Source organism: Girardinichthys multiradiatus, chromosome 9 (assembly GCF_021462225.1).
Source record: "Girardinichthys multiradiatus isolate DD_20200921_A chromosome 9, DD_fGirMul_XY1, whole genome shotgun sequence".
Classification (NCBI taxonomy): domain Eukaryota; kingdom Metazoa; phylum Chordata; class Actinopteri; order Cyprinodontiformes; family Goodeidae; genus Girardinichthys; species Girardinichthys multiradiatus.
This window is the reverse complement of record NC_061802.1, coordinates 35877476-35903547: the sequence shown is the minus strand read 5'-3', so window position 1 is coordinate 35903547 and position 26072 is coordinate 35877476. Positions and strand designations below refer to the sequence as shown.

The 26072-nt window shown below is 39.3% G+C and overlaps 1 long non-coding RNA gene across 1 annotated transcript in view; it reads right to left on the bottom strand.

The window, feature by feature from the left end:
- Positions 1–471: 471 nt before the first annotated feature.
- Positions 472–26072, bottom strand: part of LOC124874241 — a 148403-nt gene continuing 122802 nt past the window's right edge. The window contains exons 3-4 of the long non-coding RNA XR_007039730.1: positions 1002–1099; positions 472–598 (exon numbers count right to left, since the gene is read on the bottom strand). This is a non-coding gene — a long non-coding RNA (uncharacterized LOC124874241). The remainder of the gene's footprint in view (positions 599–1001; positions 1100–26072) is intronic.

Genomic DNA, 26072 nt, shown 5'->3' with positions numbered 1-26072 from the left:
GTCCCGCGAGGAGCAACCCGGCCACCAGGCGCTCTCCGACGTGTCCCGACCCCAGGCCTGGCTCCAGGGTGGGACCCCGGCTCCGCCGTACCGGGCGACGTCACGTGCCTCGATATTGTGTTTTTCATGAGGGGTTCTTGAACCATTCTTTGTCTGACCCATCACCTAGAACCTGTTTGCCATGGGAGACCCTACCAGGGGCATTTAGGCCCCAGACAACATAGCCTCTAGGATCATTTAAGTCTATTATGAATAATCTTACTCTGTGATACATCTTAACTTATCAAAGCTTTTTATCACTGAATGAAAAAGTGAAAGACATGCATCATTCCAAGTTCTTTAGTTTAGTAAAACATTTCTTTTCACCAATTCTGCATCTACTGTGCCAGAGGGTGAAGAGAAAACAGCTGCAACCTGATGCAAAAATAGTTGCAATTTGCTTACCTCTGCTGGACTTAATGGTTGTTTTTGTCTCTACATTCAGGTAAATTTTAAAGGATTCCTGTTGACACACATATGCAGGGCTAACCCAAGGTTGTATGAAGCCTTAAGCAGAATTTGACTTGGTGACCGTCTTCCTGTTAAGATTTGGGAGAATCTGGGATAGGGCGAAAAGTTTAATTGGTTTAGCAGTCATGGATAATCAGTGAATATTTGCTGGGATGTATTTGTGAACAAACTATGCTCAAACACAAAGAACAGATTAAACATGTAGCATCAGATTGCAACACACACACCAATCAACTAAGGAATTATTCTTTACACTTCTACAAAACAAACTTGCTAATTCCTTTAAATTTTTAATTAAACAATTTGAAACCTTTTTAATGTATCTATTCTGAAACCGTCAAATCAAATTTAATAGTATTATCCTTCTCAATGAACAGAAATAACCAAAATAACACAGGTAAGGAGCATGTCACAAACAATAAGACCTAGCTAAAGATGGTGGAGGCAGTAAAGATACAAACAACAGCCAACTATAAATTAGCACAACTAACCTTAATATACACTTGAGATATCGACATGCTGTGAATGTGGTGGTCCAGCAGTGACCCAGCTTCGTCTGCTTCAGATTCAGATTGTCCTGAGTGACGAACTGCAAAAACAAAATCCAGAATATTCTAACTTTTTTGCACGTTTTACTAATTCAAAGACATTAACAAATGTGATAGCCTTGGTTATTTGTAAAGATATTAAGCTCTATTGTGTTACTTGCTAAAGATCCTAAGTGCAGCAAAACTACCTCATTGGGATTAGAGTGATATTTTATACGTGGTACTGGTGTTAGTTTACAACACTGAATGTTTAATGGTAAGAAGCTGTTTTATTGTCCACAATATAGAAAAAGCACTTCACCACTCTCTACTCTATAACTGAATCGTGTTGATTACATCTGTAACCCTGCAAGTTTTTAAATGCTGCACTTTTATAAAAGTGCAACCAGATGTGGTCAACACCTGCTTGTGAGAGGTAGCTGTTTAATTAATTAATTAGGTTTTAATTTATGGCATAGTATCCTTTCTTTTGTGCTTTGTCTAGTCACATCAAATCACATTGCATCACACTAACATAAAACAGGAGTTATTTTGCAATGTAATGATTAGATCTGACTCTAGAAAGACAGATGAACCTGGCGGTGGTTTAACCAAATTAAACCTTCTACACATTACTACAAACAAACTCTGTGGTGTGAACAAGATTTGGTTATTGCAAGGTAAATTATTTTAACTTTGCTGTGCTGACAAGCCAAAACATATTGCAAAGGAGTGCCACCATTTACAGATAAAACAAAGCTCCTGTACGCCTCACTTTTGCAATACTTGATTTTGATAAATTAACTTGGCTAAAAGCTGAACACTCACCATTTTTAGGCTAAATGTTGCAGGCTACAGGTTTTGGTTTCTCAATGCTGGAATAAAAACAAATTAATATGCAAGTATTCAAATAGGAAGAGAATATCACCTGAAGTAAACAGCCAACTGGCAGGCTTATCCCAGCAGTCAGTATCCAATTAATCAAACTGAGATAGCATAACTGTTGTTGTTTGTGCTGTTATCGGGATTAGCAAGAAAGACAAAAATGTGTAACAACGGCCAAAAAGCAAATAATCTGATCTAAAAAATAAATAAACAAATAAATAAACAATACTAGTATTTTACTTTTTGCTGTTTTTGAGAGATGTGCCCAGGAACCAGATAAAGCCTGTGAGTTACATATTCTTCTTTCTAACATAATTCATTCACTCCTTTTAAGTCATGGTCTTGTTTCAAAGCTCCCTTTAGGTATTCCCCTTTTCTGTGCGCCTATTCTTTAGAGATACACTGAAACAATCTCTCGACTGGAGTCCGCAGGTTCAGAGTTTGATTGGCTCTGACCAGTGACAGGTTGATTGGAAACTGAAAAACCGAATCTTATTCAATCACTGAATGCACTGTAGGAAAGGGCTACAAAGTTGTGCTGACAACACTCTTCAATGAGCATGCTGTAGCTGGATGAAGAACAAACACTCAGAGTTTGTGACTTTTAGTTTTAGGTATTTTAAATTCAAAATGAACCTGTATTTGCCGCGACAATATGAGACATTTCTGCGGTTCATTCAGACTGCGAGGTAGGTGAGACTAAAAGCAGATAACAGGAATGCTGATCAGTGTAGAGCAAGCATGCTCTGTTTCATCCTTTCATCCATGTGACCAGTCTCTGTCCTGACACATACTGGATTTGAAAATGTTGAGTTTATGTCAGAGTTTAGGTCTGGATCTACATTCTCTAGAATATATACACAAGGTGAGTGTGATCTAAGAAATGCTAGCCATGCCAATTGCACTAATCGCTAATACAAGATGCTAAAGACAATTTAAACTGAACAGTGCCATGTAACATTGTATCTGCTGCCCTTCGAAGAAAAAAAAAGGCTGGAAGGCTAGCAAAAAAATTTTAAATACTGTTATACTTCCTAAAAGACACAGACATAACGGGTATTTTTAGGTTTCACAAAACCTAAAAAGTGGAAATTGGCCACAAGATTTTTATTGATATATCTCATAAATACAACAATTCCAACTTGAATGTAACTTAATAATTGGTGCCACAGCTTCCAATTCCATATTGAGTTGATCATATGGTTTCCATGATGGAAATCCACAACCTATATGCAACACAGAAGTTTTGCAAACATTCTGAATATGCATAATAATCTAGTTCCTGACATACTCAAATGCAAAACATAAGGACCAAAGCATAATGTTCTGAAATGTTACTTTAACGTGCAGGTTAACCATGCGACTGCGTAACAGCCACAAAGGCAAATCTGTGTGCATTTGTTTTATTTGGTGACACTTTCCTTTTGGGCCTGTTTTATTCCACAATCCCTTTGGAATGGCTCAGAAACAGTCAACCATGTGACTGGTCGCAGACACTAATGATGCATGTCTAACGAAATACTGTCCCTCTTTCTCTGAATAGTTCATTCCAACCACTATACCTGCTATCTAAATGGATCTGACAAGCGTGCACAGGCACCCACATCTACACACACACACACACACACACACACACACACACACACACACACACACACACACACACACACACACACACACCACAGACATCAACTCATCCATATAATCCTGACAGCCAGTATTGCTCTGCAGAAAGATATTACTTAGCTGTATTGCACTGCTTGCATTTGCAGCAAAGGAAAGCATATTATTCACAAATGCCATTTAGGTGTGAGACTGTGGCTGGCTGTTCCTCACATGCAGCATGGAAATAGTTTTCCCTTCAACCATATTCCCGTGACCGACTGCCTCAGTGCACCACATAGGACTCATACAACTCGACACAGCACCGTTACGGCACTTCAATCACAGTGTGACAAACTGTTTTTCAAGGTTTCATTTTGTAAAACCACTTTGTTGGAGCTGGGGAACCTTAATTGGTGCTACTAAATAGGCACACAGGCTTAAGAAACTGCAATATCAGTCTCGCTTTGAGTGTTTTGGCATGTGCTTCTCCTAAATCTAAGGTGGTTTGATGGGAAGGGTTGTTAGAAGGCCTTTACATTTAAACACATGCACATAATCCCTGGTCTTTAGGGAAAAAAAGAGTCACACGTGGTGTCACCATCTCCTCATAAAATGGAAAACTAGAAAAAAACAGTTGAAGCATAGAGAGAGAAAGGGGACACCCCATCACCCCACATACACCGCACTGTGAATTTCCTTCACTGTTGGTAGAAGAAGCTCTTCTGTCACTCTCCTATTTTTTGTGACACTCATTTTCTCTCCATCAATCTCTCTTTCATCTTCCGGGCTGGAAGATTTGTGTTCCTGTTGCCCTATTTTATTTCCTTAGGTTCTTATGTTTCTCTTCTCAGTCTTGTCTTGTTTGTGTTCTGTTAACCTCCTATGGCAGGCTTTCTGGATGCCTTCTGCATGGCTCCCTGCACTGCACTTTCCAGGCACAATGACAATGTTTAGCTCAAGCCCTATTAGCAGCTCCTCACATCACTAACAGCCATGCAGCACACAGAGGCATAGGAGGCGGAGGAAGGAAGAGCAGGATTACAGGGGAGGCAGGGGTGGGTGGAGGTGCCAGTTGGGACAGGGTCCGGGCAGAGACGCTAGCCAGGAGGGGAAAAAGGTTGGAAAAGGATTAATGGAGACTGAAGAGGAGACCCAGAAGCATTGGCGCTGTGCTGGCGTGAGAAAGAGGATGCAAGGAGTTTGGGCTGGGAAGAGAGTTAAGAGGTGGGTGGGATGTGAGGGGGCTGGAAATTGCGGACGATTCCAATATGCCTGTTTAGCAAACACAATTTGCATAGCACCAATGTGGATGAAGTTCTGTGACACAGTTATTTGCATACATTTGCATGAAATTAATCCTCTTCCCAATATCTGCAGCGATTGTTTCTGTTGCAGAAAATAAGTCAACAAAATAAACTCATGCATCTGAACAGAGCAAACATATTGACACAGACAGTGAGGAGGAGTGCGCGGGAACAGTTTTCAGCTGGGTCTGTGAAAATATATGTGGCAGAGCATCTGTGTGAAGGCATCTTTTAAAGGATGTTTAATCAATTTAAAAGAAAACAAATATGTTCTCCTTCTCATTTCCTTAGCTTACTCACACCTCCCACTTAACCAATTTATATGCATGGTTTTCCAGATCTGCCTTTTGTAATGGATGAACATATGGATTCAGCTCTGAATATAAAAATCTTTCACAATTTTATCATAGAGTCTGGTGATGTTTTAAAAAAAAAAAAAAAAAAAACTCTAGTGCATAGGACATTGCCTCAAGCAGCTTATGCTTAGGCATTATAGGCAAAACCTTTCACATTGTGACAAAGGTTTGCAAAGGTTGCAGTTTTTCCTGATTAGCTGATCCCTAATATCCAGGCTAGAGATATTCTCAGATATTGTCAATACTTTGTAAAGCAGTTGGATTAGTTTCTGGTATTTGTACAATAAATTGCATCAAGGGTAGCGCACCCTATAATTATTATGACCAGAGACAGAGGACCCAAATTCAGTCAAACACAAAGTAAAAAGTTAAAAGGTTTATTCAGCAAAACAGGATCAGAAAACAGGAGACCAGCAGTCAGCTTCCACGAATCACTTCTCACACTGGAAATGATGTCCAGAACCCAGAAGAGGAAATAATCCAGACACTTTTTGTGGAAGCATTCAACAGACTGAAGTCGGATGGCCGACTGATCCAAATACTCAGAAGCTATGGTCGCAACACAGAGTGCAGGGACAGTCCTCTTGACTGTTGTTCCAGGCAGGCTTGAGAGGCAGGCAGGTGTAGGCTGAATAAACCAAGGGCTTGGCAAGGGCGTAAATCCAAGGGCAGAAACAGTCGAGTTTTTTTTTTTAAATCAGCCTCTTCAGGTGGATGGCTTGCAAAACAATATTATTGGCAATGCACAATATACCAGTTTTCCTTAACAACTTGAGGGTTTTCCACCCTTACAATGATGTTTGCAGAAAAGACGACCTGTTTTGGCTGCTGCAGCTTCCTATCGTTCTGTTTGACATGACCAGCCCTGCGCACTGTGCTCAAATGTCCCCAAACAGTTCTCAAAGTAGGACACAGAACAGTGCAGAGACTCCTGTGGGACGAAATGTCTGTCACAGTCAACAAAAACTGAAACTGCAACACCTAGAACATTATTAGCGAGTGGGTTAAGTGTGACACAATCATAATACCAATGAACCAATGCCCACCTCTAAGGGTTGAGTTGCATATTGACATTGAGGGTTCTGGGTGGGGGCATGACAAACCCTCTGTCCCACCTGTTTTTGTTTTTTTAACGGCACACTACAACTACAGCAACATGCATCAACACCACATTTGAGCGGGCGGAGGTAGACTTGGGGTCTTTCCACACCCCTGTTAGTTGTTTGCCGTCTAGGGTTTGAAGCCAGGAGAAGTAGTGGGCCTACTGGTCAGGGTCTGGACTGGGGTTGAGAGTTGGATCTTGGGGGTCGACTGGTCCTGGGGCTGGCGTTTCGGCTCTTTCAGGATAGTTAGGGTCTTGGTCCCTGGCTTCAGTGCACGGGCCATTGGCTGGAGGGGTGGGGCACTGGATTCCGGCTGGGGGGGTCTTGGCCGGGCAATTTGTGGAGGTAATTGGGATGTGGCTTCACTTTGGTGGAGGAGCTGGCCGGTTTGCTTGGTGGGGTGGGATGATTGTGTTGTGTTTTTGAATGTGTGGATGGTGATGGTGGAGCTGAGCTCATTGGTTTTCTCCCTGGACTGTTGTTGCAGTGGCAGTGATGTGGTGTGTTTGTGTGCTTGTGGGGGCATGGTGGGGGTTGCCTGCCCTGGGTGCGTACAGCCGGCAGGGGACTTCTTGCCGGGTGAGGTTGTCCCATCTGTGTGTGGGGTCCGTTTGGGGTGTCCATTGTGAGTATGGAGCTCGGTGGTGTCTGCTCTGTTGTGCTTGTGGGTGGAGGCCGGGTGGCATTGCGCGGGGTCCTTGCCTTGCCATTGCGGCGTGCTGTGTGGTGGAGGGCAGGGTGGAACTTGCGCTGTTTGGATGTGTCTTCATCGGCTTTTGGGGATTGGAGTTCATCTGTGGGGGTGTGCCCCTGTGGGGAAGGGATTCATGGCTTTTGGGTCCGGGGGCATGTGTTTGATATCTGTGTCCTGGTTGGGGGTAGCTCTGTGGGTAGTCGCGGCGGTGGTCCTCTTAGGTTTCCTGTGCTCTGGGGGGTCCTTGGATGTCTGTGAGTCAGATCTCCTGCATGTCTGACTTGGGTACAGGAAGGCAGGAATGTGGCTGCTAACACTCGCTATTGCAAATTTCTTGAAGAAACCTTATATACATAAGCACGCTCACACTTGCACCCACAGGTGTTTGGACAGATGTCGTATTTTGAGCCGCAGTTACCATCAAATGCATCTTGCATTTATTATTTTATGAATATTAATCATTGCTGTTATTCTATATGTTTCTGCAGATGTAGAAGCAATTTTCAGTATCCTTCATCCTTCTTTCTCTCTATTCTTTCGTCCTTCTCTCCCTTTTTCCTTTTTGGCTTACCTCTCTCTTTTTCTTGCCTCTTTTTTTCCCTTTTCATTTCCATCTTCATGTCAATTGCAATTGAAATGATCTTATAGCAGTTTCAAATAAAATTTTGTTTATATATATCTAGCGGAGCATTATAGCATTAGATGTAATACTCCACTTCTGAAGGTAAATCTGTTGGTCTTCTTCTTGGCACTCAGACAACAATTCTGAGTGCTACTCTGCCGGACAGGACACAGTAAAAAAAAAAAAATAATAATAATACCATTAATGTTGATACTGCAAATACACGAAAAAAAAAAAAAAACTAACCAAAAATGTTAGTAAAAACAATACAGCTATCAGTTAACAGGAAATGTACAACCAAAAATATACAAATGCTTTGGAATCAAGTAGAAATTGTGCTGTCAAATTGTGCTGCAGATATATATATATATATATATATATATATATATATATATATATATATATATATTGGTCTGTATATAGTACAGACCAAAAGGTTGGACACACGTCCTCATTCCAAGAGTTGTCTTTATTTTCATGACTACGAATATTGTAGCTTCACACTGAAGGCATCAAAACTATGAATTAACACATGTGGAATTATATACTGAACAAAAAATGTGAAACAACTGAACAACTGTCTTATATTCTAGGTTCTTCAAAGTAGTCACCTTTTGATTTGATTACTGCTACGCACACTCTTGGCATTCTGTCGATGAGCTTCAAAAGGTGGTCACCTGAAATGGTTTTCACTTCACAGGTGTGCCCAGTCAGGTTTAATAAGTGGGATTTCAAGCCTTATAAATGGGGTTGGGACCATCAGTTGTGTTGTGCAGGAGGTGGATACAGTACACAGCTGATAGTCCTACTGAATAGACTGTTAGAATTTGTATTATGGCAAGAAAAAAGCAGCTAAGTAAAGAAAAACAAGTGGCCATCATTACTTTAAGAAATGAAGGTCAGCCAGTCTGAACAATTGGGAAAACTTTGAAAGTGTCCCCAAGTGCAGTGGCAAAAACCATCAAGCGCTACAAAGAAACTGGCTCACATGAGGACTGCCCCAGGAAAGGAAGACCAAGAGTCACCTCTGCTGCGGACGATAAGTTCATCCGCGTCACCAGCCTCAGAAATCGCAGGTTAACAGCAGCTCAGATTAGAGAACAGGTCAATGCCACACAGAGTTCTAGCAGCAGACACATCTCTAGAACAACTGTTAAGAGGAGACTGTGTGAATCAGGCCTTTATGGTAAAATAGCTGCTAGGAAACCACTGTTGAGGACGGGCAACAAGCAGAAGAGACTTGTTTGGGCTAAAGAACACAAGGAATGGACATTAGACCAGTGGAAATCTGTGCTTTGGTCTGATGAGTCCAAGTTTGAGATCTTTGGTTCCAACCACCGTGTCTTTGTGCGGCACAGAAGAGGTGAACGGATGGACTCTACATGCCTGGTTCCCACAGAATATAAGACATATTTTCAGTTGTTGTGTTTCACACTTTTTTGTTCAGTATATAATTCCACATGTGTTAATTCCTAGTTTTGATGCCTTCAGTGTGAAGCTACAATATTCATAGTCATGAAAATAAAGAAAACTCTTTGAATGAGAAGGTGTGTCCAAACTTTTGGTCTGTACTGTATATATATATTTTATTTTATTTATTTATTTTTTTTATTTATTTATTTTTTTCTCCTTCCTGTTGGTATGATCCCAGAAAATTAAAGGACTGGGCAACGTTTTACACGAAAAAGGCGATACAAGGCTGAGGCCAAAAGGACATCAATCCGTAACTTTACAGTGTAGTGTAGTATTGTTGAGTGATGTTAAAAGTGCAATAAAGTACATTTCAGACAACAAATAACAGCCTTGCTTGATAAGATATTAAGCAGTGATGTCTCTATTCAAATACCTCCTATTGTCAATATTTCACATAAAAATTGTGTAAAAAGGACCAGCCTACTTGGTCTGAAAATGTTTGTATTGATTCCCTCCCAACGTCATTTTTCTTCCATGTGTGGTTCAAGTCACAAAATTTTAACAGGGCAAGGCTGAAACTGATGGGGACCATTTAGCAAGAAAAGAACCAGACATTTCTCTGTGGCGTTGATTGACAACAACGCTTAAACAAAGCATATTTACGGCTTACTCTCACCAAGCGGCTTAAATAGAACTCTAAATGACTTCTAATGTTGCTTCATAAGTGTTGTGACTATAAATCTGAAAATATTATTTAATATTAATAATTTAATATTTTATCAAATAATATTAGGGTCTGTTAAGGGTTGTCCTGTGAATACCAGCCCAGTAAGGCAATGGTATTAGGACAAAATCAAAAGGGTGACCAAGCTCTGACATTATTGAACAGCAAAACTCTGCACAAACATGGAATGAATTCACAGAATTTCTTAAAATACAAGAATTTATTAACAAAAATAAGTCAACTCAAAGTCAAACATATTTCAATCAACAAACTCTTTACTGTAGTAAAACAATCCAACTAAACTACCAAGCAGAATTAAAGAATAACGAAGACTAATGGGCTATGTACAATATAAACAAGTTGATTAAAGATGATTGAAAATCATGACCAAAAGAGTGATGCAACATTACCATGCAATGTTTATGTTTGAGAACCAAGGATTATCTTGAAGAATCTGGAAATGAAGTCAAGTTAGGCAATAATCAGCATACCTTTAGACAACCATTCACAATGCAAGATCAGATAAAATACTATTTTAATAAAATAATGTTTTAAAGAATGATCTGCTGAATAAAACCAGCCTTCTGGATGACTAATTCTCAACGATGTCTCATTAGCTGCCTTTATTTATTGAAATAATATATTTAAAGAAATATTATTATGGAAATATTTGTTTCATAAGTATAAAAACTACACTCACAGTAACACACAGCAGAAGTTTAAAGGTTCAAACTTTTGGCAACATTCCACACTCTTTGCACACCCTTTGCAGCCCTTACTGTCCCCTGTTAGACAATGAACAGTATTTGTACTGCTATGATTACTACTTCCACATAAGTTACAAAATAAAGATTTTAAATAATTACTCAACGCAAAGTGGTGCATAATTTTGTGTTTCTAAATAAATAAATAGAGTCCATTTGTATGTAATTCAGTAGCCATATGAATACAGATGTTCTGTGAAGGTTTCAGGATTCACCCTGTAGCAAGAATACCCTAAACATACTCTATGTCAAAGCCTATTAATGGTCTGGAAGGCTCCCATCGGTCCAGACATAAATCCAATTGTGAAGCTGTGGTAAGACTTGAAAACTGTTGTTCACAAATACTGTCTTATCTTGACTTAATTTGCAATGAAGAAAAGACAAAAATTCAGTCTCTAGATGTGCAAAGTTGACAGCAAAAGGTGGGTCTAACGCTCGGCCAGCTGGATACAATTGTACACTTCTCTTTTCAGGTTCCCAATTTTTGTTTGTAAAATTGTTTGAAAACCACATAAAATTTTTCTTTGTCCTGGTTTTTAACATAAAAAAAGATTATTAGTATTAAAGAGCATGTATCAATAAAGAATCTTGACTTTTTGGTCATTTTTTAGCATTTCAGTTCAGGACACATAAGCTATATTTAAAATAATTTTTGGCTTGATAAATCCAAATGTAATTAGTGAGTCTGTTTAATATTTACTGGTTGTACACTGCTCAAAAAAATAAAGGGAACACTTAAACAACACAATATAACTCCAAGTAAATCAAACTTCTGTGAAATCAAACTGTCCACTTAGGAAGCAACACTGATGGACAATCAATGTCACATTCTGTTGTGCAAATGGAATAGACAACAGGGGGAAATCTTTGGTGATTATCAAGACTCACTCAATAAAGGAGTGGTTCTGCAGGTGGGGACCACAGACCACTTCTCAGTACCTTTGCTTTCTGGCTGATGTTTTGGTCACTTTTGAATGTTGGTGGTGCTTTCACACTCATGGTAGCATGAGACGGACTCTACAACCCACACAAGTGGCTCCGGTAGTTCAGCTCATCCAGGATGGCACATCAATGTGAGCTGTAGCAAGAGCTGTGGCAGTGGGTCAGTAATGGTGTGGGGTGGCATTTCTTTGGAGGGCCGCATGGCGCTTAATGTGCTCGCCAGAGGTAGCCTGACTGCCATTAGGTACCGAGATGAGATCCTCAGACCCCTTGTGAGACCATATGTTGGTGCAGTTGGCCCTGGGTTCCTCCTAATGCAGGACAATGCTAGACCTCATGTGGCTGGAGTGTGTCAGCAGTTCCTGCAAGATGAAGACATTGAAGCTATGGACTGGCCCGCCCGTTCCCCAGACCTGAATCCGATTGAGAACATCTGGGACATCATGTCTCGCTCCATCCACCAACGTTGCGTTGCACCACAGACTGTCCAGGAGTTGGCAGATGCTTTAGTCCAGGTCTGGGAGGAGATCCCTCAGGAGACCATCCACCGTCTCATCAGGAGCATGCCCTGGCGTTCTAGGGAGGTCATACAGGCACGTGGAGGTCACACACAATACTGAGCCTCATTTTGACTTGTTTTAAGGACATTACATCAAAGTTGGATCAGCCTGTAGTGTGTTTTTCCACTTTAATTTTGTTTGTTACTCCAAATCCAGGCCTCCATTGGTTAATAAATTTTATTTACATTGATGATTTTTGTGTGATTTTGTTGTCAGCACATTCAACTTTATACAGAACAAAGTATTCAATGAGAATATTTCATTCCTTCAGATCTAGGTAGTGTTATTTGAGTGTTCCCTTTATTCTTTTGAGCAGTGTGCTTAAATTGAAACTCAGATTTCAGATACTCATAAGCAATACAAATGCCTCTCTTTGCTTATGAATTCAAGCAGGTTCGATATGATGAAAAAGGAAAATAACAACATGAAAGATTCCTTCACTAATCATTTTATCCTGCGATCAATTTAAGTTACAGAGCATGAAATAATGCATATCCTGCTTTCAGGCCTACTGAGTATCGATCCAACACATTTGGATTGTTTTCCATCAGTTGTTTCCGCGCATGTTTGCATACGTGACAGAAGAAGAGAAAAGAGACTGAAGTGAGTTTAGGGTTATGCCTCTGACTGTGTGAGCCCTTCTGTGTGTGGTCACCGATCAAAAGCCACAGCGCTGGTTTTCAGGGGAGGAGAGAAGTCAACTGATCAGAAAAAGCTGCAATTGGAATCTAAATAGGACCGAAAAATACAGCATTGATCTTGTCTCAGTTTTCAGCCTCTAGCTTCTGTAAATGTGAGTATGCTGAATAACAGTCAGCCCACAATTACTAACCACCCTCCTTTTTTGCACAAGGCTTTCCACATCAATAATCACTAAATTTTAACTTTCACATTTAAACTGTAAGTAACTTGGATGATTCACTACACACAATGTGATTTTTATAATCTGCTGCCTGCAATTTCCCCTTTCCCTGCACCACCCACCCAATGAAATGTAGTGATTTTGCAAAATAGCAGGGAATGATTGTAAATGAAAAATGTTTTGAAGATGCAAACAATAGAACAAATTAAGGCAGCAAAAAAAAAAAAAAATTCTGCAGAGTCACAGGTGCATAGTTCACAGGCAAAAGAATGGCTGCTCAAGAGCAAACACACTCACACAGATGCGATGCACACCTTCCCGTACAAACACCCTCCATCAGCGAGATAAGGGCTAAATTATAGAATCAACAAGTCTTCTAGTGAGAGCAGGCAAAATGCAACAAACGATCTGTTAATGTGAGGTGTTATGAAAGCTGCGCTGGGAATATTCCACCATATTTACATATGTGTATCATCGGCAGACAATATGTCTCTCACTTTAATTACAGGTCAGTGATGAAAGGACATCAACAAATTTTATCCTTTGGATAATGCATATTCTCTTGATTAAGATAAACCTACTCATATCTACCTTAAATGGTTTTCATTAGGATAATTCCATTAGTCTGTGTGCTGTGCTACACAGTGTTGGGAAGTTATGGTTACTAGTTACTTCCCCCAAAAAGTAAATGAGTTAGAAACTCAGTTACTAGGCAAAGTAACTAGTTACTAGGCAAAGTAACTACTTAGTTACTTTTCAGAATCTAAAATGATGTTACAAGTTGGTGACCAATCAAGCCTTTTCTGTTTGCACGGTGTAGGATTGTCAGAGCTCGCACTGGCCCCAGTAGGGCTCTGGTTTTTAGCCACAAGTGTTGTACAAGGGTGAGATGATGTGAGGTGCTTCATTAGGTTGGAGTTGCTGGTCATGGATGTTGATAATTTCTTTGTTCCCGGACATAACTTCCAAATCACATGCACATTTTTGCCTTTAACTTCAGTGAACATGAAATATTGCCTATGCTTCCAACTTTGGAACGCTGCTTTTGAATTCACAAGACTGCCGTCCATCATCATGTTTCTCTCTTGCTGTTGGTTTACTCTGTCTGTGTGGTGAAAACCCGCCTACCTGATGCCTTCTCAGCCAATCACCGTCACGTATGCTTTGGCTTGTCCGTGCCCCCCCTTTTTTCCTTGAAGAGCTTTAAAAAATAGTCATTGCAGCTGCAGGAGAATAGCAGATCTCTCCGCAGCACCAGGCTGTGCTCCTCTTAAACCCCGCTGATTGAGTTGTAGTAACGCATCGCACTACATTGTAAACATTATAACAGCATGACGGAAATGAGAAAAGTAATTAGTTAGATTACTCCGTTACCAAAAAAGTGACACAGTTGCTAACACCGTTATTTTGCAATGCCAGTACTCCCAACACTGGTGCTACAAATCATTTCATTGAGACTATTGGCTTTTCTTCCTATGCTTCCTGCTTTGTTTTTGCACTGCCTTTACCAAAAAGATTGCACTAAATACATCCAAATGGAAGCGTGTCCATCAGGTCCAGAGAATATGAGTGTCTGCACCTGTTTTTAAAGTGGGGCAAATATTTTCTTAAGGGTTATCAAAAAAATGTAAAACATCTCCCAAACAGCAGGAATTTCAAAGGACAACTAGCTAATATGCACAGTTTAACCATAATTACAAGAAGAACAAGCAGCAATGAAGCGCCAATAAGTGCAGGTCTCTGCATATGTGCGTGTCTCACAGCCTCTGCAGGAGAACTGCTTAAGCCTTAATGAGGCTGTTAATTAGTGTGTTTTAGAATATACATCTAATGAGTTTGCATTTTACTGCAGAGAGTTATGTGTGCAAACAGAAACATTGTCACCAAACTCTAGCCCAAAAAAGGCTGATGGACAGCAGGGACAGCACACATCTGACGGACATGTCTCTAGAGAAGAAAAGGTGTGTGAATAGGAGAGTGATCTCTGGGTGCAGTGTACTGTAATGTATATATCTGTTGCATCCAACTGAGTTGAAGAATGCAAACCAGCAGGAAAGATGTTGCTGGAGGCATTTCTCAGTGTGGTATAAGCTAACATTCATGTACATGAAGAGAGACAAGCTGGAAGTGAAGACAGTTCTGAGCCCCATGCCATCGCTGCTCTTCACCTTCTGTTTGCACACACTAATCACACCTATGCTGCTGTCAGACTCTTGTCAGGCTGAAATGTGTGTTTTTGTAAGGTGCTGAGTAACATCCAGCTGGATCTCACAACTGATACCTGGGCCCTTTGAAACTGCACAACAGGTTTGTAATGGGTCCCTGTGGGTCCTCTGGTCAGGGAAAAATATACAGCAAAGCACAATTCAATCCCAGTCAGAAACAAAAAAAAACATCAGCACTGAAGGCGTGAAGTTTTTGTCTGACAGCAGCCTCATGCAGACATGCTATATCTGTTGTTGTCTTGTAGAGCCAAGTCCATCAGCTTTCCACAGAAGAATGTGCATCAGCTAAAGCTGGATTTCTACCAGATACTCCAGCTTGGATCTAGAACACCACATGTAAGTGTTCATACAAGAAGACATCCAAACTGTTTAATGTTCATGACTGAAGCCTGAACTTTAAAGCACTTACGAAGCATTAAAGTCGGTCATAACAGCAAGTTTAAAAAAAAGTATATGTCAGAATCAGAAAGTAATACATCACAGGAACCAAAGAAATAACTGTCAGTAAAAAAAACAAAAAACATAAAATACAATTTAGTTTATGGTGCCTTGCAAGAACATTCATATCACTTGAACTGTAAATTCCGAGGAGGTTTTGGTTTTGATATTTTTGAAGATATGGATAATTTTGAGCTGCACAGTTAGTAGCACTTTTGCCTAGCAGGTCCTGGGTTCGAATCCCAGCCTGGGATCTTTCTGCATGAAACTTGCATGTTCTCCCCGTGCATGCGTGGGTTCTCTCCGGGTACTCCGACTTCCTCTCACAGTCCAAAAACATGACTGTTAGGTTAATCGGTCTCTCTAAATTCTCCTTAGATGTGAATGAGTGTGTGCAAGGTTGTTTGCCCTGTGTGTCTCTGTGTTGCGCTGTGATGGACTGGTGACCTGTCCAGGGTGTACCCATAAACAACTGCCCATAGACAACTGGAGATAGGCACCAGCTCCCACGCGACCCTCTGCGGAAGAATGGGGTATAGATGGATAATTTTGAAGTAAAAGGAAAATAGTAATGGTTTTTCAATGTTATGCAAAAAAATAACCTTGAAAGTGTCTTGTACATTTGAATTTAGCCCCCCTTATTCAATACTTTTTTTGTAGTTACTGCTGCATGTCTTTTGCGGTATGTCTCTGCCAGATATGCAAATCTAGGGACTGAAAGATTTGTTTAGTCTTCTTTGCCAAATAGCTCAAGCTCAGTCTTTCTAAATGTAGAGCATCTGTGAATACGAGTTTTCACGTTTTGCCGCAGATATTTATTTAAAATTTGGTCTAGACTTTCACTGGGCAATTCTAAAACGTGAACATGTCTTGATCTAAACCAGGGGTTTGCAACCTTTACTCCCTAAAATGCTATTTTGGCCTAGGTCCAGCTAAATAAAACTTGTTTAGAGCCACAAATGTTACATGACCTTTGAAAAAAGACAATTTATAATTTTTAATAAATATATGCTACAGGAAATTTGTGGTAATTTTTAAAGAACCGCCATTTTATTGCTAGGTTTTAAAATCAAAAATCAAAGTTTAAAATCAAAAAGAGGATGCATACATGTTGATATTTGTGAAAAGTAATGTAAAAAAAAAGCACATAGTATTCAATAATTTTTAGTGACAACTTTATTGGCAAATTTGATCTATAAAACTACTGGTACTTTCAGTGTCATTCTGTCATGAAAATCCAGTACCAATATTCCATTAAAAACTGAAAAACTGCCAAAACCTGCATTCGTTATTTTATCTTTATTTAAAAAGATCCGCTTGCGGCTCGATGCCATAGGTTGCAGACCCCCATCTAGACCATTCCATTGTACCTCTGGCTGTATGTTGAGTTTTGTTCTCTTGCTAGAAGGTAATGTATCAAGGGATTTGGAGCTTCCACAAGTTTTCTTTCCCAAGATTGTCTTTATTTAGTTCCATCTTCCCATCATCTCTGACCAGATTCCCTACCCTGGCTAAGAAGAGCAGCCCCACTGCTCGGTGGTCCCACCACCGTGTTTCATTGTTTGTATGTGGTATTTAGGGTGATGTGCAGTATTAGCTTTCTACCACACAAAGGCTTTGGATGTTCTGTTTTTGTCCCATCTGACCAGAACAATCTTTGCTGTTTTTCTAATGGCTTTTTGTAAAGTTAAAACTGGACTCCTTGTAGGTTTCTTTGGAGAATGCCTTTCTTTTCATTCACTCTTTCAGAAATGCCTAAATTGTGGTGTGCACAAAAAAGTTGTCCAGATTCTCTCACTTGAACTGAGGATCTCTGCAGTTTCTCTGCAGTAGCCATGAGCCTTTTGGCTGCTTCAGTTGTCAATGCTCTGCTTGCATTGTAGTAGATTTAAGTGGACAGCCATGCCTTTGTAAGTCTGTTCCACACTTCTTCAAATGACAGACTGAACAGTGCTCCAAGATATATTCAAAGTAGAGTTATTTTTTCATAGCTCAACCCTGACTTTCCTCAACTTTATCCATGAGCTGTCTGCTTTGTTCCTTTGACCTGCATAAGGCTGTCTGTTAACCGTTGTTCTCTTATAAACCTCTGAGGTCTCTAAAAACAGCTACAGTATATTTATCCTGAAATTCAATTACACACAGGGTAACTTCCATCCATCGTCTAAACACACTTGTCCTTGCAGGGTCATGGGAGAGGTGATGCCTATTTCCACCAGTCTATCACAGGGCAACACAGAGACACATAGGAAAAACAACCTCTCGCGCACATACTCACACCTATTGGCAATTTACAGAAACTAATTAACCTGACAGTCATGTTTTTGACCAGCTTTTAAACAAGGAAGCCAGAGTACCCGGTGAGAACCCAAGCTTCCACTGAGGAGAACATGCAAACTTCATGCAGAAAAACCCCAGGTTGGGATTTGTACCCAGGACCTGTACAGGCACAGGGGAACTCTATGTGCTAATTAGATGACTTCATAAATCAGCTGTTTACCCTGGGTTTTGTTTAGGGAAACATGTTTCCTTCCATTTCACAATTGTGAACTATTTTGTGTTAGTCCATCACATAAAAACTGATAAAACACTTTGACATTGTTGGTTGTAATGCAAAAAACAGAGAACAGTTCAAATGTATGAATACGTTGGCAAGGCACAGAGCAATCCACATCAAGCCATTAATGAAATGGCTATTTCAGTCCTATTAAGATTTTAAACAAAATATCTGCACAGCACAAAGAGCAGGAGCAAATCTCTATTGTGTTGTAGATACAATCATGAGTCCAAAACAGCATAATTCTACTGTCAATGTTCCAGTAAGAAGAGAGAGATGTTTCAGCTCTGACGTCCTTTGTGAGTTCAGTACCGAGGACAGCTCCACTGTGGCTGCTTACTCAACATGTTTTCACTTTACACTAACATGTGTAAAGTCCAGTATAACCAATACGAGACTTTGGGAAATACATAACCATTTCCAGCATGACCAGTTCTAGCCCTGCTAACCTTCTAACTCTGCAAATGTGGCATGCACGATTTTCTTCTTTCCATTGAGAGTCTTGTATTCTTCTGAAAACATACTGCTGTTATTTGTTGACACCACATAATTCCATTAGAAACAGAGAGATGTTGTTAATATTGTGCTTTAAGTTATAGGAAAGAGTGAATGAAGGCAAATTAACAGCAATATGGGACTTCTACCTGCTCATTGTGTGCTGTGCACATAACATAGCAAAAACAAAGCTTATTTAGCATACGTAAAAGCAAATGAAGGTGGAATTGCCATGATAAAATTATATAAAAAATATAAACGTGCAAGAACAGTTCCAAGAGGCATTTGATGAGGCACATTAGATTTAATTCAGGCACATCTTGAGATGTGCAGGTTGCAAAAGAGGTTCCTTTTAAACAAGAAATCAAACAGAACAAAAACTTGTTCTTCCTCACATTAAGACCATCTATAAAATGTAAATACTTTGACGAATGCGATAACATTCAGTGAATAAATCATACGATGGCTCATTTACTGTTTGGGATTAACATCATTCTAGTAAATGTGTAAATGCAAGCAAGTCAAGCATAAAAGCTTATACAAGCAAATTAGTGAGGTCACTCACTGAGGAGAGTCTGATAAAAGAGACTTCAAAAAGTGGATGACTGTCAGAACTGCAACAGAGGTGCATTATTCTCTGAATCATCTTCTAAAAAAACACACACACTCTTTTCTACATTTATGCACACACTCACACACTAGAGGTCTGCTGTACTCTTCCACTTTGCAGAAACTGTAGTAGTGTGCCCTTTCTCTATGGCGCGCTGCCAGCTACTCACAGCACATTACTGGTGTGTGACCCCTACCAACCAAAAAAAGGGAAGCATTTAACCTCCTGGCCTGTTCTACTGATGCTTCCTCATGCATTCTCATTCCATTTTCAACATAGACTGCAGGACTTTGTTTGTGTGGTAAATGGGGAAGGACTGGTGCAGTGTGTCATTGAAAAGAAATCACTGGGTTTCAGACTCTGAACTTTTTTACCCCATATGCATCGTGTTAATTTCTCTTTTTCCACATGTGGCTTTCCATTCCTGCCTGGGTGTAGTAGGATTCATTACTGCTGTGACGTTGAATCAGAAAGAACATCAATCTACAAGACTGACATTAAATCACAAGCCTAGGGAGAAAAGAGATACACACAAATGGACATAGCATGAAAACCCTCCTCCTCCCACCATCGCTTCACTACACCTTGTGTCAGCAGAAATTCATTCCCCACAAACATTTTCACATCACATTTTGTCACATCCACAAACGTCAATGTATTTTATTTGATAGACCAACACAAAGTTGTGCAAAACTGTGAAGTGAAAAAAAAAGTTGCATGGTTTCCTGAATTTTTCACAAATAAAAATGTGAAATGTTGGGTGTGCATTTGTATACAGCCCCGTTATTCTTTTACTCCTAAGTAAAGTCCACCTATGTGTAATTTTATCTCGGTAAAGTTAAAGCTTTTGTGTAAGGGTTTGTTAGAGAAAAGTAGCAAACAAACAGCATCTGGAGGAGCAGCAGAAATCCACAGCTCATGTGGGAGAATATGTCACCATGACAACTATTAGTCATGCATGGCACAAATTTGGCTTTAAAGGAAAAACAAAAATAAATCCATTGTTCACGAAACCATAAGAATTTCAATTTATAGTTTGCCAGAAGCCATGAACATGTGCTTTGGTCAGATTAGACAAAAAATAACTACAGAACCATTCAGTAAATTACAATATTGTTGAAAAGTTCATTTATTTCAGTAACTTAGCTCATTTAGTGACGTTTTCATTTCTGTTCATTTAATTTTCTACTTACAGCCTAACGAACACACAACATTTAAGATTTGAATATTACATCAGACCAATAAAAAATACTTTTTTATACACAATTGGGGGATTTTTGAAAGGTATTTTTATACCTACTCAAAGATTATTTTCAAAAAGTACTTTTAATCCAAAAAAAAATTCCTCATTGGAGCATATATTCTAGTTTTTGAATATGACTGTATTTTGCTCTACTTCTCTATGTGTTATGGGAAAAGAAAATTGCAAAAAAAACATGGTGGAGAGAACAACATCATGTGGGGATCCTTTATCTGAGCAGTGTGACAAAGTGGCTGAGTCTGTGTTTATGCACAGTATATTCATATTTCATGTTGTTATGTTATTGTGTATTTTGGGTTTTACCCCTTTTTATTTTCAAACGGTTTGTACTTTGTTAAGTATCCTCCTTTTGTTTGTTTTGTTAAAAATAACAGAAACTGAACTAAAAAGAAATAAATTACTCTTTCTTTCATAAAACCAACAACACCTGGTTTGAATGTTTACTTCCCCCTACCCCTAGACCAAGTGGGGTCGTAACACATGTTCATCTTTTTTTGTAGTTATTCAAAATCTGTTAGTTTAACATTGCTGTTGTAGATTTGTTTCACATACTATCATGGGTTTGTTTGTGGTAGCATTATGTTACAGTTTACATCAAACGTATGTTTAAAGCACAATTGAATGATTAGGTTTTTTTGAATTTTCCTTCTGTTAAATGTACATTTCTGGTAAATGATTTCTGTTAATGTTTCTTTGATTAAACTCACCATAGTGTGTCGCTTTGTCTGAACCTACGGATGTTATGGGAGGGGCCAACCCAGCACATTGTTTATATAGGCCATGATGTCATTGATTGCATCACTGGGTAGATCCAAGCAAAGGGTTTTCATTTTGTTGTACAGTATTATTGTCTTTAAAGGAATAATTTCAGCTGCATGGCATAGATTGTTGTATTTTATAAACCATTTTTTTGTGTAGAAATGTTTATAAATGAACTTAAATAACCCTTTTCCTATTTTGTTTTTTTTTAGATTGTATTGTTTGGTTTAATCTTTTTTTCTAATGGTGCTGTCTGATGAGGTTCAGGTGTATTTAATTTCCTTATAAAAGCAGAAAACGTTTGGCAATCAGGGTGTGGATTGAAACTTGTGTTCATAAAATGGACCAAGGAGAAACCAAAATGGTCTACTGATGCTGTCTGCCTACCACCTTCCTTACCACTTGCTCTGCACTACCTCACAAGCAGGGAAAGGAAAGCTGGTCAGAGGTAATTGGCAGATTGATTGAAATAAATAGAGGGCAATGTGGAAAGAAACCCTTTTAGAGGCTGCAAAAGACTTAAGGTTAGCAGTAGAGGTCCATTGAAGCAGGGACAGCTGAATGGTTTAGGTCAGAGCACATTCATACGTTAGAATGGCACATACAAAGTCCAGACTTAAATTCAGTTGGGAATCTATAAAAAAACTTTAAAATTGTTGTTAACTGATTCTCCTCATCCCATCTGGTGGAGCTTGAGCTGTTTTGCAGAGAACAGGTAAAACTTCCAGTCTTTAAATGTGCATTGTTGGTAGAGTCCTACCCATGAAGATTTGAAGCAGTATGAGGCGTAAATAACTGTTTTCAATACAAATGCACTTCACAGTGGTCAGACTAGTATTTCTAAACACATACATTAAACTTTGTGCTTGTAAAGTGACAAAATGTAGAAAAATGTCAAAGAAAATAAACACTTTTAATAATTACTTGGAAAATCACATAGAACCTTAAAAAAACACCGTAATATCTACCTCTGAACTCTGTGTGAACACTGCATCCTGAAAAATGCTGACACCTATGGAGGAGTAAGTGACATCTGAGAGACAAAGAAAAACAATGCCATAAAAATAACAAGGGGAATTGCTTCGAGGGAAATGTTTCCCACATCCCTCTCTGACAGGGTGTTTGAGAGATACAGGTGGTCAAGAAGAACGAGGTGTTGATGCATTGATGTCTTTGTTCTCTTCTCCATTGCTGAAAACCCACTAAACATTTAACAGCTTTAGCTTGGCGGTCACACTGTGTGCTGTGTGCTCAGATCATTTTCACCTTTTCTCTCATTACTTTCTGTTTTATTAGCCTCACATTCATTTTTCATCTCCTCCATCTTGGTATCTAATGCTGATTCCCAAAGTCTTTGCAGCGTCCTCATTAGCAGCGATGTCATTTTCTGCAAAAGTACTTAGCTTTTCCCTCTAACGATGATGACTTCTTTCAATAAGGTCATGCTGGGAAATCCTAGCATCTGTGTATCTGTGATTACATGTGTGCTTTCACAGATCTTTGTGTGAGAATAAGTGTGCACATCAAATCATAGTAACAAATGGCAATAGTCTTGCAACCATTAGCAGATACTTCAACATTTTGTCACAAAAGGAAAATATAGGAGTAAGGAGGAGAGGGTGCAAAAAGCTGTTAGAGACTGACTAAAAGAACAAGTGCACACAGACAGTAGAGCTATTACTGAAGGGCACAAAACCAGCAATCCTCTGAAATCAACCTAATTAGTATCGTACGTCACCTGGAGTCATGTTTGAAAAAGAGCAGGAGCAGGGTCTGTCAGAGAGCATGGCCTTTGTTGTTGCGCATTGGCAACCTTCTGACTGCCCCAGTCACAGAAGTACCTTGTCGGCAATCCAGTCCCAGTCATCATCCAGTCTTAAACAAGTAGGTCAAATTCATTAAAAGATGCTAATGTTAGTTCAGTCAGGAAGATTGTATATTGACAGTGTCACAAGAAGCTGCTGTTTTGATACACCTGTGTACCTAGGTTTATTTTAGTGGACCGCTGGAGTGACACCTACACCCTGAAGATGCTCTTAATTATGTATCAATGATATATACATATATTACACTGAGTTTTTGTTTTGGTGATGTGCTGAGAATTTGGCTCAGCTTGACATGCTGGTCAGAAACTCAAAAGTCTGATATTGTTTTGAGCTATGAACACACCATAATTGATACTGACCTGTGTCAACAACTGCAATCTTCAGTGTGGAAGTTGTGATGGATGGAAGAGGACTCATACGTGTTTTAGTGTCACTGGGGTGTTTTGAAGTGAAGGCAACAGAAGCGACAAAACACGTTACAGGAGTACCATGTTTTTATTTGTTGAGCCCTTAAACTTTTGAAATATTAATACCTCTACCAAGAATAGGCCCCTAGGCAGGATTGTTAAACCTGTGTCATGTCCACACATAAGAGACAGCTAAGCAATATGAAATTGGATCTTTTATTATCGATAGCTCTTGTTGGGAGTATTTAGTTGTATTACTGACAAATGACAAAAAATCCAACAAAATATCTTTATGTCAGTGACGCAGTTTGTCTTAGCTTCAACTGAAGACCAGATATGAATTGTTCATTTTAAAACAGGCTGCTAGCAACAAAACACCTGGGTTCAGGTAGGGTTTTGTGCTTGCAGATTTGCAGATTTGACTGAGAATGAATGACAAGGCAACTGATGTTGAAAGGAAAACCATGAGAGTTCATAAAAGTGATTGGGAAACAAGGCGTATTGCTCAAATGCCACAATATAGGACTGTAGCAATGTAATAAATGCACACTTCCACTGCAGTACGTTACACCACTTCCAAAACACAGAGGTGTGATGTCTTCCTGATAGAAGGCAAGCAGAGTGGATTTTGTTTTAGTCTGCAGAGTGACACATTACATAATTAGACGGCATGCTTATGGCAGCTGCCACAGGTACGCACAGAAACTTATGCACACATTAAAACAGAGATGAAGTGAAGGCTTGGGATTAGTTCTACAGCTGAGCTACAATAACGTAATAAAAGGAAGGCTGCTTGCAGCTGTACCCTAACACAGCTAACTCCCCCTGAACACACACACAATATTAAGTCATTATTAATAAAGACTCACAACCTGAGACACACAAACCTATCACAAAACTCCATAACAGCTAACATTTCATTAAAGGGCATGTGTGTGTGTTAGCGTAGATGTGTGTGTCAAAGAGAAAGAGAAACAGAAAGAGAGGGAGAGAGGAAAAGATTTTAGCCCGCTGGCTTTTCCACTGATAAATAGTTGCATTAAACATTTTATCCACCTGGACACACATAACAATGCAAAAAAACAAAAACTTTAGAACCAGATATGCAGAGGCAATACATAGACAATACGTATCCAGTTAAGACTGGTTCAAGCATGCTTTTCCAACAGGACGAAACTATCAGAAATAAAGCTTGATTACATGCCAGGTCTAAAGACCACTCTGGAGGTTGATGAACACAAAAGCGTGGGAATTATTATGCAAAACAGACAGTAATAGTATTTATAAGAGAAAATAATATTTACAACATAATCTGAAACATATTCACGTAATACCAATGACAAAACTATCAGAGACCTTGATAGTATTCATGAATCACCTCTTTAGTACCCATGTTTATGTATGAAGGGTTGGCAGCGAGACTTTGGGACAAGGGATCCACTGAGGGGGACATTAAGTGTCTTTATAGAGACTGTCACAAAGGCCCAATCCCCCACATTACTGACAAAATTGTCTAGTTTATTGTCTGCGATTCATTTCACATGTCTATAGATGGAGCTCAACCCTATATGAATCAATGTCATCCTTAATCTTTGCTGCATCTTTTGGGTGAAAAATACACTGTAGGAGCACATTTGTCTATAAAAACCCAACACATTCTTTCTTAATGATACCCTTTCTCTGTTTTCTCACACTTTTGTTTAAATGAGTATCTTACAAGGCTCATTTTCCTAAGGGTTGCTGAGCGTTCTCCCTGAGCTGCTCACACATTTCTAGAGACAGGGTGCAAATTGAAGAGGCGTTGCTATTTCCCCTGAAAGTCTGCCACTTTTCTGTGTAGAAAAACAGTCAACAGATTAGTAATTATTAGTCTGTGTGAGCGACAAGACACAGCCAGCCACATAGTCAGTACACTCAAAACACAGCCTGCAGGAATTAACCTGTAAAACCGGTGCAACAACTGGTAAACATTTTATATGGATAGATTTTAATCAGAAAGACTTTTTTTTAAGGAATACACAACCTTACATATTGTTATTGTAACCTGTTTACATAGAAAATGGCCAACAGATTTGGAAAATGTTCCTCCTAAGAAGACATAAATCAAATATTTTGTTAGGCTTTATGAATGATCTTATTTTGCTAATTTAGAACTTCAGAAAGTTTTAAAACTATCCAAAATTACCCAAGTAATGGCAGTGAACGTGGACATAATTTTTTTATTTAATGCCTGTTTAAAAAATACAATAATGTGATAAAAGCAGAAATCACTAATTGTAAATAGAATCCCTTCCTAGTATTGACTAATGTGGCACAGATTCCAAATTTAAGGGTGTTTCCTTTCATATCCAACCGGTTCCAAATCTGGAGTGTGGTTCCACCAAGATATCAAACGCCTTGGCCTGTCTCAGACAGACAGACCTTTCAGCCGAAACAACAACTATTTGTGGCAGGATTCCCCCATCATCCAAGTTGATAGCCAGAAGTGCTGGTGCAGTGCTAAAAACCGACAGATCAAAAATGCTTCCAAGATATTGAATTCATCAGCCTTTTTTTTCTTTGAGACCTCAGATTAAAGAATATGTTCAAATCAAAGTTAGGTCATAACAGCCATTTTATTTTG